General features: G+C 33.1%; 1 pseudogene; it reads left to right on the top strand.

Moving 5' to 3' along the window:
- The first annotated feature begins 284 nt into the window (after positions 1 to 284).
- LOC103068668 (mesoderm-specific transcript homolog protein-like) lies at positions 285 to 1,288 on the top strand (annotated as a pseudogene).
- Positions 1,289 to 11,473: the final 10,185 nt, after the last annotated feature.

Here is an 11,473-nt window from a genome sequence, read left to right as displayed (position 1 = left end):
TAGATTCCTTTAAATCAAAACAATCAGGGAATAAATAGTTAACTACATCACTTATTTGAGGTGATGACCATATTAATTGTCTTGATCTTGTTAATCATTCCACAATGTATATGTATATCAAATCATCAAGTTATACACTTTAAATATATACAAATTTTTATGTCAATCATTCCTCAATAAAGTTAGAAAAAAAATTTTTAAAAATAATAAAATCACTTAAAGACAGCCGCAACAGGTGTCCCCCAAACATGGAGTCTGGAAACCCAAGTCTTACCAAAATCAGGATGAGGGAGTGGTGGGTTTAGGTGGGGCTACTAGCTATGCCCCTTCTTGCGGCCTATCTGCACATCACCACCCCTCCTCCCGCCACCCCCAGCTTTACTCTGTTCTTCACTCATGGAAGTCATCAGGCAATTTTTTTTTTTTTTTACCTAAAAGGGAATGAGCATCTTCTACTAAGACTCTGTGGGTGTGATTTGAAGTCCGGAGATAGTTGTGCTTTTATATGGTTTTACAATGTTCAGCTATGACTGGTACAAGATATGGTAAGTCTGACCCTCAGGTTTCATCTAGTGATTGTCCTCAATTTCCTAGGTTTTGGCTTCAGTGACAAACCAAGACCACATCACTATTCCATATTTGAGCAGGCCAGCATCGTGGAGGCGCTTTTGCGGCATCTGGGGTTCCAGAACAGTAGGATCAACTTGTTGTCTCATGCCTGTGGAGATATCTTTGCTCAGGAGCTGCTCTATAGTTTCAAGCAGAATAGATCTGGTCAGCTTACCATTAAGAGTCTCTGTCTGTCAAATGGAGGTATATTTCTTGAAGCTCACCTTCTTCTCCTTCTCCAAAACCTTCTCAAAGACGGAGGCATGCTGTCACCCATCCTCACGTGGCTGATGAACTTTGTATTCTCTTGAGGTCTCTCCTCAAATTTGGGGCTGTACACCTGACCCTCTGAGAGTGAGAGTGAGCTGTGGGACATGTGGGCAGGGATACACCACAATGACAGGAACTTGGTTATCGACAGTCTCTTGCAGTATATCAATCAGAGGAAAAAGTTTAGAAGACACTGGGTGAGAGCTCTTGTCATTGTATCTATTCCCATTCATTTTATCTAAGGGCCATTGGATCTGGTAAATCCCTGTCCAGAGTTTTCGGAGCTGTACAGGAAAATGCTGCCACAGTCCACAGTGTCATTCTGGATGACCACATTAGCCACTATCCATAGCTAGAGGATCCCATGGGCTTCTTGGATATATATATGGGCTTCATCAACTCCTGCTGAGCTGGAAAGAGTAACTTCCCTGTATTACCTCCCCTATTCCCTTATTTGTTGTGTATTCCACTTAGGAAGAAATGTCCCCAAAATCTCCTGGCTACCAAACACTATTCTCTCACAAAAGTCCACCTGACTCACACTGGTGAACAGAATACAATAAAAGGCTAGCAGAAGCTCTACAAGTGACCTAATAGTTCACCTCCCATTCCTTTGATATCTGATCAGGTGTATGGACTTGCCTTTGTCTTTGTGTTATTAGGAAATTCTGATGGGCATACTACTCACTGATACAGAAAGACAGACAGACATTCTTTTGCATAAAAGTCTTTGAAACACTTCTATGGACTTTTCTGAAACATTATATTTAGAAATGCTCATTTCTGGCCCAACCTGATTGAAATTATGTATAGTAAAGAATAAGGAGGCGCCACCTTAACCTTGCCTATAATGGCTTTAAGTTCTCTAAGCAATACAACTTTAACTGAGAGCAAGTCTCCCTTGTCATAACTTTGGATTTAGTTTCATTAGCTTCTTCTAATTGAAGACATTTTGTTAAATTTTGATTTAAATAAAGCAGTATTCTAAGTATACTTTAAGATTATGATTTACCTACATGTATTTCACATATATATTTTTTTCTTTTATAAGGATACTAAACCAGCAGACACTTACTCTGGCAGAGTAGTTTAACACTATTAAACATGTTTTATTTCTGAATAAATTGAACTAAATCCAAAATATTTACATAATTTCCTAAAACCACAGGACATTAAGGACAGTAGCATCTGTGTTGGAGATTTACCATTATTTGCTATTAGAACTGGTCTTTCCAGCTAATAAAAGTTGGACTCTTCATACCTCAGTGCTTAGAAGCATGTCCCTCCTGAGCTAGAGTGGAGAGGAAGGGAACATTGTATAGTCCAAGTTAGCAGGCTGAATATAGGCTGATTGCTTAACTTCTCTTTGGTTGCCACAGAGAGAGTTCCTCATGTAACTCAGCAACTCCTGTACTTCACAGACAGGAAAGTTCCAGAAACTTTAAGAACAAAGTCTGAAAGTTATATGATCAAATGGTGCTGAATACTTTTATTTTTTAAGCCACAGTTTTGTTGTCTTAGTTAAAACAGGATTTTTAAGTGATTATTTATATTTTTTTAATTAGTAACTTCCAACATAATGACTGAAACTGGAATAAGTGTTTATTCTTATTAATAAAAATGAATTTTGACCAAAAAAGATAGCAAAAATACAATAAAACATGTATTTTTGAAAATGCTCAAAAATGAGACAAATCAAAGAAAAATCAAAAAGATAGCAAAAATACAATAAAACATGTATTTGTGAACATGCTCAAAAATGAGACAAATCAAAGCTCAGGAGGGCACATGTAAAAGGACATTTATTGTTCTTGGAAAACACAAAGGAAATAATTAATGGAGATGCTATTTTTTATAATAACTATAAACTGACAACATATAAAATTATGATATATCTATGTATAACATAGATATAATATGTATAATGTTATATACAGATATGTGGATAGATAGAGATATAGATGTAGATCTCACTATGTGCCAAAGAGATGGCAGGTTTTCACAAGTAAAGGAGTAGAATTTCTGTTTTAGGGGATAAGGAAGAGCAATTGTGACAGAAAAGGAGGTTCCAGGCAGTATTTAGGAGACATAGTAGTTAAATTTCTTAGTATAACTCTGACAACATTTATAGTTTTCATGAAAATAACCAATATATCTATTAAGAATGATCTGAATGCAGCAAAGTGAGAAAACTCAAAGAGCAGTAACAAGTCAATTTATTTAAACTCATTAGTTTAGCTGAAATGTTTAAGGTACAAACTACATGGTGACCCAGAACAATGCCTTTTATAAATATTTAATTACAAATACCCAATAGTGATATTTTGCATATCTCTGTTGCTGCATCATGACATTGACTGTCAGTGACATCTTTAGCACTGGAAATAGGGTTATTAGTGCCTTTAAAACTATTCACACTAGAGAACCAATTCTAGGATTCTAGAAAGCCCAGAAAAAATCCAGAAAGCTCATCCGTAAGATTCTGTTCTTTTAGAACCAGTCCTGCTACCAAAATCTGTATCATTTCTCCAAAGAAACAGAACACACACACATTGTAGTCACTATGCTAACATTAGTAAGATATGTATATGTAAGAATGTGGGAAATAAATCTGTCAAAACTTCAGGGACCTTCAACTTCAGTGAAATTTCTAGAAGTCCAGTGGTGTCCCTTCTAAGGTGAAGGATAAGTTGTGACATCTGTTCCCTAACAACCAGAAAAAAGGCACAACACTTATTTTGCCTCTGGATTTGGAGGCAACATATTCTTCTTTGGGTTTACTACTCCAGGCCATTTAACAAGGGACCCAAAAATCTGCTTGTTTTGTATGGGACCCATAACATACAGTCCTGAGGAGATGAACAAAGAGCTCATCAATCACAGAGGCAGAGAAGATAAGTCTCAATAAAGGGAGGATGAACATCTAATAGTATGTAGATGAGGGTGAAGGGCAGATTTTTGAAGCAGTTAGCCTGAATAGATTAGAAAGAATGGGCTAGATGAGGTAGGTAAAATTCAAGGGGTGAATTTCAGGATATAAAATAATCGACATTTATAAGAAAGGCAGTTGATCAAAAAATATAATAAGATTTTAGAAGTCTCCCCTGAAATCCTAGGTTACAAATTTTTGCACTTTCAAGTAAGTTTGTATTTCCTATGGCAGTTTCACCTAAAGAATGAATATAAATTTTTGGTATGTAGAAAGATTTATTTTTTTTAATAGCAAGATAGTATGCCATCTGTATAAGATTATTTTGAATGTGCTACAAAACTTGCCTCTGAATTTCAGAGTGCATTAACTGATAATATATCAAAAGACATGAGCAGTGGCTTAGTAGGACCAATTTGGAGTATAACAATTTAATTGCCTCTCATGATATAACTTTGATTGTTACACTTATAATACCTTCATGTACCTGGGCTGTGTGATTATACCACCTGTTTCAGAGGATCCTAAAGAGGAAAAAATATGTTGTAACCTAGTCTAAATTATATACTCTAAATTGGAAAAGGAATGTAGGAGGGGGAATTTCTCCTGCTCTACCCTAGCGTAGCTCAAACTTATTTAATTTGGGAAGATATAATTTCATGTTTTAATGACATAGAATGCAAAATATTTTTAAAATGCGTGTTCTCAGAAGAAACTGTTGTATAAGCCATATTTAAATGTAAGTCCCATACATCTGAACATCCTTTTAAAGATTTTCAAGTCAGAAAATACTGACCCAAGGAGTTAGTGTCACATATTTTCTTTTTTTCCTAAACTCTAGAAGTTCCCTTTAAATTAACAAGTAAATGATTTGGGCAAAGAATTACATTAATTTGCTACTGAAAATTTATGAATAAAGAATTATCTCATATAGCTATGCATTTTTATTTAAAATATGTTGGATTAACTTTATTGACGTAGATTTTTGTTTTTGTTTTCCTCATGGGAAGATAATCAAAGTCACTTAATTCCATTTCCCATTATTAAATTATGACGATCAAGATTGTCCTAAGAAAACATTTGTGTAGCAAACAGTTGTTGCTGATTGTATGTAAGATACAAGGAAACAGATGCAAATAAGTTAAAGAGATAAATCCATCTGATAAGAAATAGACAATATTTTCAGAGGCTACTTTATCTCACTCTCATGATCAAAGAGAGATTTATCTTTTGTGCACCTGTGGCATTCATGAGAATGGCTAGGTAAGAAAGTAAAATTAATTAGACATAAACGATACTTCTTTGTTTAAAATTGTACTACAGTAACTTAACCCTTTAATGATTATTTGAATCTAATATCAAAATCTAACCCAGGAGCAGGAAATTTTTAAAGATCATGCTTCAGTGTTGTAGAACTTATAAGACCCGATTTTTAATGGATATTTCCGAGAAGTGTAGCTAGTTATGAAATATACCTCTACAGAAAGTCCTATATGTAGTCAATTACTCACCAACCTGTAATAAGAAATTTTAAAAAAATATATGAATTTTAGTAATATAATTAAATATATGCATCCTATACTATGAATAAAATTAATAATATATACTTATGTGTTTAATATGCCACCTTTGTTCTCTCATGTAAATGTATGTAGACATAGTAGCCCTTATAAAAACACTCTTTACACACTACATATATTATTTAAAAGTTATAAATTTTAACATGTTGACCCAACCAAAATAAAAAGTTTCTACAATTCTCTGAAATTTGCAAATCAATAACACAAGATCTCTAAATATATAGGTGGTCATTTAAATTTACATTATTTGTAAAGCACTCATTTCCTAATATATCACTCTTCTAACTTACTGCATCAGAAGGCTTGGTCTCTTGATACTACTCAAAATCCACCGATAGATATAAGTAAAAATGAATCTAAATGTCTAGTTTTCTCGGATGATCATCTCTCTAGGCAATATTTATAAAAGTACAATGTAGCACCACTGATCAATTTGTGTGACTGAAGGAAAAATTTTGTATGGCTCCATACAAAGGCTCTTTTTTCACAGAGAAATACCTTCTGGAGTTATACATAGGTTTCCCTTAAATCTACATCACTGAGTATAAGAGCAACATTACTCCTAGTGTAGGGTCAGTTATAATAAGGAGGTTGCCATACACAAATACGTAATTAAAGGTACTTATTTGAACTACACTAATTTGGATTTATGATTATTTTTAAAATGCTGAAGTTGAAGGTTACCTTTAAAAAACACATTTCCTACCTATGTATTTGCTACATTAAAAGTACAGGTACCATATTTAGGGGAATTAAATACCCTCAATACTCTCAGGCACTGTAATAGAACACATGACACACTTGATAGTAAATAATGGGTATGTGCTTACCTTCACGGAGAAGACTATTAAAATTCTCTGTATATACATATTATTAAAATTTTGAATCATTATGTCTATGAACATGAAGCTACTGAGTCCATTTGAAATTTTCTACAAATCAAATAGCCAAAATAGTCAAACAGCATAATAGTTAACTTTTTTCTAGGAGACAAGCGAAAAATATTAGCAGATTATTCTTCACATTTGTGGTGGGGTACAGAAAATGACTTGAATAGCATTATGAAGGGGTTATTTTGGCAAAAAGAAAAAGTAAAAAGAACAAGAAAACCTTAGTTCACAAGGTTGAAAACAAAGAAGATGAGTAGGCTTCTTACATTCTACTTATTGTAACTATGGAAACAACCCAGTTACATTTTGTCAAGGACGTGGGTCACCTTAAAGTCAGGAAGATATCACAAATAATATCACAAAATTATTTGTTTCCACAAGTCTTGATGATTGGATGTAACTGTGTGTTCTGTGATAGCCATAGACAAGTGTTAGAGTGGAAATATTTCATGATCTGTCCAGATTTATTTCCTATGTTCTTTCCTTCAGCTCTTTCCACTTTCAGTGATTCCAATGGTTAAAAACAATTCTAAATTAACAAGTACACAATATATTTATAGTGTTCTGGCTGAGACCAGGTGCATAAAAAGCAGGCCAAAAATGCTAAGTAAAATTTTATGGAATTGTGACATTAATAAGTCAAATGAAAGTAGAATATTGGCAATTCATATGTTTTAGTCTAATGTAATCATAGAAGAATTGCACACTTTGAATTGAAATGGTCAAAAAGAGAATATCGTGTCCAATTTTCAATTTCTAGTGGGGAAAATGATTTCCATCATGATGATATGACTTATCCAAGACCACAAAAGAAATGATAGGCATATATAAATGCTAATTCTATTAAAGCAGAAGAATTAAGTAGAACATAAATTTTATGCCAAATAAATTAATCACTTTAGAGATAATTTAGGCAGTGTGTATTTGTTTAAGATGTGGTTTCTGACTATAATGGGTATATGGAAAGAAACTATACACTGAATATATTTACGTGGCTGAAAATATACTTTATGTATGAATTTTAACTACACTAATTTGGAAAATTTGCTCATTAATAAAAAGCTAATATGGTGTATTTCCTCATATACCTTAAATCACATAATATAGATAGGTGTGACACTGAATTCCTTAATTTATTCAGTTGTGTTAGCTTTCATGTTGAAGAAAATACATTAATTTATACAACTGATATTTATTGATGTCTATTAGAAAATGACTCCATTAGGTACTATGGATATAAAATGTATATATCCTATTCTTAGTTCTTAAATGCCTAATAGCATGTGTTTTTTTGTTTTTGTTTTAAATGAAATATTCTATTTTTCAAAATGTGAGTTTACTTAGTGAGTTAATTAATATTTAAAGTTATAAAATAAGCCAAATTTCAAAGAGATACATTGATAGAAATGTCTGAATTAATTCCTCTGATGAAACTAGACAGATTTTCATAGATCTTTTAAAATTTTTTATACAATTTTTATAGGTTACTTTTCATTTACAGTTATTACAAAATATTGGTTATTTTCCCTGTGTTGTATAATACATCTTTAAACCTATTTTACACCCAAAAGTTTGTACCTCCCTCCCCTCCCAACTGGTAACCACTAGTTTGTTCTCTATATCTATGAGTCTGCTTCTTTTTTGATATATTCACTCATTTGTTGTATTTTTTTTCCTAAATTAGTGTAAATTGCTGACTTCCTTCCTCAGAATTACCACAAGAAAAGACCAAAATAATGGAAATAAGAATAACTGAGCTAAAGTCTGGGAAATAGATTTTTTTTTTTTCTTGGAAATGTTGTAATGAGGAGGTAGTTTTTCCAGACTACATATGTCCATCAGAGTATGATACAGGAAATAAACTTCTAATTCTGCCCTTATTTCTTTCCTACCTTGTTTTAGGGTATTCAGAGCTTGTCTTTCAAGTGATATCTCAGCCCTCTGCTTTTAGAACAGCAGAGGGTTAAAATAAGGACCATTCAGAAGCCTGCTCAAAATGAGAAGCTGAAAAAAGAAATTGTGGACTGACTAGTTTTGGAATGTACATTTCCCACCTCTAACCGTCTCTACACACAAAGCTGAGGAATCTAATTATGGACAGTGATTCTTACACTTGGATGTACATTGACGTTACCTGGAAAGTTTTAAAATAATTCATGCAAAACTAAAAATGAGACTAATTAAATCAGAATCTCTGGATGAGATACTGTTATCAGTATTATTTAAACTTCCCCAGAAAGTTTCCTGGTGGTCCAGTTGTTAGGACTCTGTACTTTCACTGCCAAGGGCCTGGGTTGAGTTCCTGGTCAGGGAATTAAGATCCCACAAGCCACACAACCCAGTCAAAAAATAAAAGAATAAAACTTCCTCATATAGGTCCAATGTTCATTGGAAATTTGAGAAACACTGAAAAGAAGAACTTCTTCTTAATGTTGTTTCTCCCGGGGAGACTGAGTGTAAATCTCCTTCCAAAGAAGTTATTCTGTGATATGAGAAATAATAAATAATGTTTCTTCATGCCTGTAGTTCTCTATCCCTTGTGTTATTTGAACCTAGCCTGTTCTTTGTGGCTATAGTCTTGATGCAGAATACAGTGTATCCTTTGGTCCTTACCTAATTCTCACTGCAAGAAATAGGAGCTTACAAATAATTCTGTAAGCTATCTAAGGAATACTTTTATTTCAAAAGAAATCAGCAAACTGGATTGATCACAGATTCATTGAGAAGCAGATGTTTTGTAACTTTGGAAGAACAAATAATAATAAAACTTCATATACTAAGCACAATAAAAAAGATACATGTACCAATACTATCATCTACAAACTGCAAAATAAACATAATAAATATCAAACTAAAATGCATAGAGCAAAAACAGAGCTGAACTAACACAGTAGATAGGGTAATTAAAGAATGTATGCCCATGGAAAACAAATTGGAAAATTAGAATATCAGAGTGAAAAATTCTTGCAGAAGTATCAAGAAAATATAAATCAATAAAAATTATATAATAGAAATGAGGAGAAATAAAATATAAGGTAGAAGTTTTAATATCTGGATTATAGGATTTATAAAGTGAGAAAAAGTTAAAACTTGGGACTCAGAAATATTTGAATAGATTGTATAATTAAATGTCCCAGAATAAAAAAAAAAGTAATATACTTGTAATCTTTCAAAGTTAAAGACACTTTAAAATGTTAAAGAGGAGATATAAAGAACATTTCAGAGCTAGATACCCATAGTAACATTTTAAATTATCAATAACAAAAAATATATATAAAATCTCAGAGAAGAAAGTAATACTTCCATTAAAAGTAAATCAGGGCTTCCCTGGAGGCGCAATTGTTGAGAGTCTGCCTGCTGATGCAGGGGACACAGGTTCGTGCCCCGGTCCAGGAAGATCCCACATGCTGTGGAGCTGCTAGGCCTGTGAGCCATGGCCACTGAACCTGCACGTCCAGAGCCTGTGCTCCACAATGGGAGAGGCCACTACAGTGAGAGACCTGCATACTACAAAAAAAAAAAAAAAAATTAGTGTTACCTAGTAAAGTTAACAATGCACATACCCTGATCCAGCAATTCCTTATCAGATGTACGCTCTAAAGAAGCTTTCATATGTTCACCAGGAAGCCTGTAAAAGGATGGTCTTATAAATACTGTTCCCAATGGCAAAACACACAAAAAAACACAAATGGTAGATTATATAAATTTGTCTCATTTCATTCATACAGTTGAAAATGATAAAGATGTGAATAAATGAAAAATAGTACCTTCAGTAGCATAGATGTCTCAGTAACATAATATAGAGAGAATAGAAAGCAAGTTGCAGTAGAATAAGTTTAAAATGATTTTATTACAAAAATGTGTAAAGCTAAATATTATATTGTTTAGAGACATAAATGTAAGTGGTAATGCAATGGATAAAATTTAAACACAATTATGGTACAGGATTATTACTGAGGAATGAGGAAGCTATAGTCCTTAAAAAATAAGGGAATTCTAACAATAATGATAAAAGTTTATTCCTTGGGATAAATGCTGTTTATTAATTTAAATGGGGATGTATTTTATCACATGTATTTTAAATCAGTTTTATAAAATATGTAGAGAGACAGTCTTTGGAAATGCATTAAAAAGAAGAGGATGAGTGAGAAAAATATAATAAAAATGTATAAAATGCCTATCTATTTCTTTAAGTAAGGTTGACTCAGTAGACAGTAATTGAAATTTTCTTCTCATTTGCAGGTGTAGACTATGGGCATTCAGTGTCACATTCATTTTACTGAATCGCTATAAGTTAAGAACACAAAGAAAGCATTTTTCTTTTACTACATTCTGAGTCTGAGATTTGGGTCTCAGATTGGAGGTATGTACTTGGGACACAGTCACAGGTTTACAAGTTTCCCAGTGAGAGCCACCTATGGCTATTGGCCAGGAAAGCCACCATCAATAGACCAGTGATCTAAAATGTAAACTACACCTTAGGAAATTTTCTCCAGGCTACATTGCTGGATACTGTGTATATATTTACTGTACTCCCTGCATATACTTATTATTGATTATCCTACTTATTATAGCTTAGGTAAGATAATCATTGTTTTCATAGATTTTGGAAGTGTGCTTTTTATTTTTCCACATAATTTCCTAGGACATGTGTAGAGGAAAATAACACAAAATCACATATAAAATAATCTTTTAAATTAATGTTAAAAGACAAATTAATCTTCCAAAACTAGAGTAGTTTAGTAAGAGATTAAGATCATCAAGAACCTTAATCTTTAATTCAATATTGAATAAATTTCATAGAATGAATAAATTAAGATTTGAAAAATTTTATATCATCCAAAATGTTTTCTTAGGCTATCACTACACTAATTCCTATAAAAATTAGAGATTAAAATTATTTTGAAATTAATTTTACATTAAAATAACATGAAATTTAACCACAAAGCAATACTTTATTGAAAGGATTTTATTTTCATGAATTAAATGTCATTTAGATATTGATTATGCTTATAATATAAAGTTGAGCTTTAACTGACTTCAAAAATGACTATTGGGCTTCCCTGGTGGCGCAGTGCTTGAGAGTCCGCCTGCCGATGCAGGAGACGTGGGTTCGTGCCCCGTTTCGGGAGGATCCCACATGCCGCGGAGCGGCTGGGCCCGTGAGCCATGGCCGCTGGGCCTGCGCGTCCGGA

This window comes from Lipotes vexillifer, unplaced genomic scaffold (genome assembly GCF_000442215.2).
Source record: "Lipotes vexillifer unplaced genomic scaffold, Lipotes_vexillifer_v1.1 scaffold1859, whole genome shotgun sequence".
NCBI lineage: Eukaryota > Metazoa > Chordata > Mammalia > Artiodactyla > Lipotidae > Lipotes > Lipotes vexillifer.
Note: the sequence above shows the minus strand (reverse complement) of the source record. Positions and strands in the feature narration are given on the sequence as shown.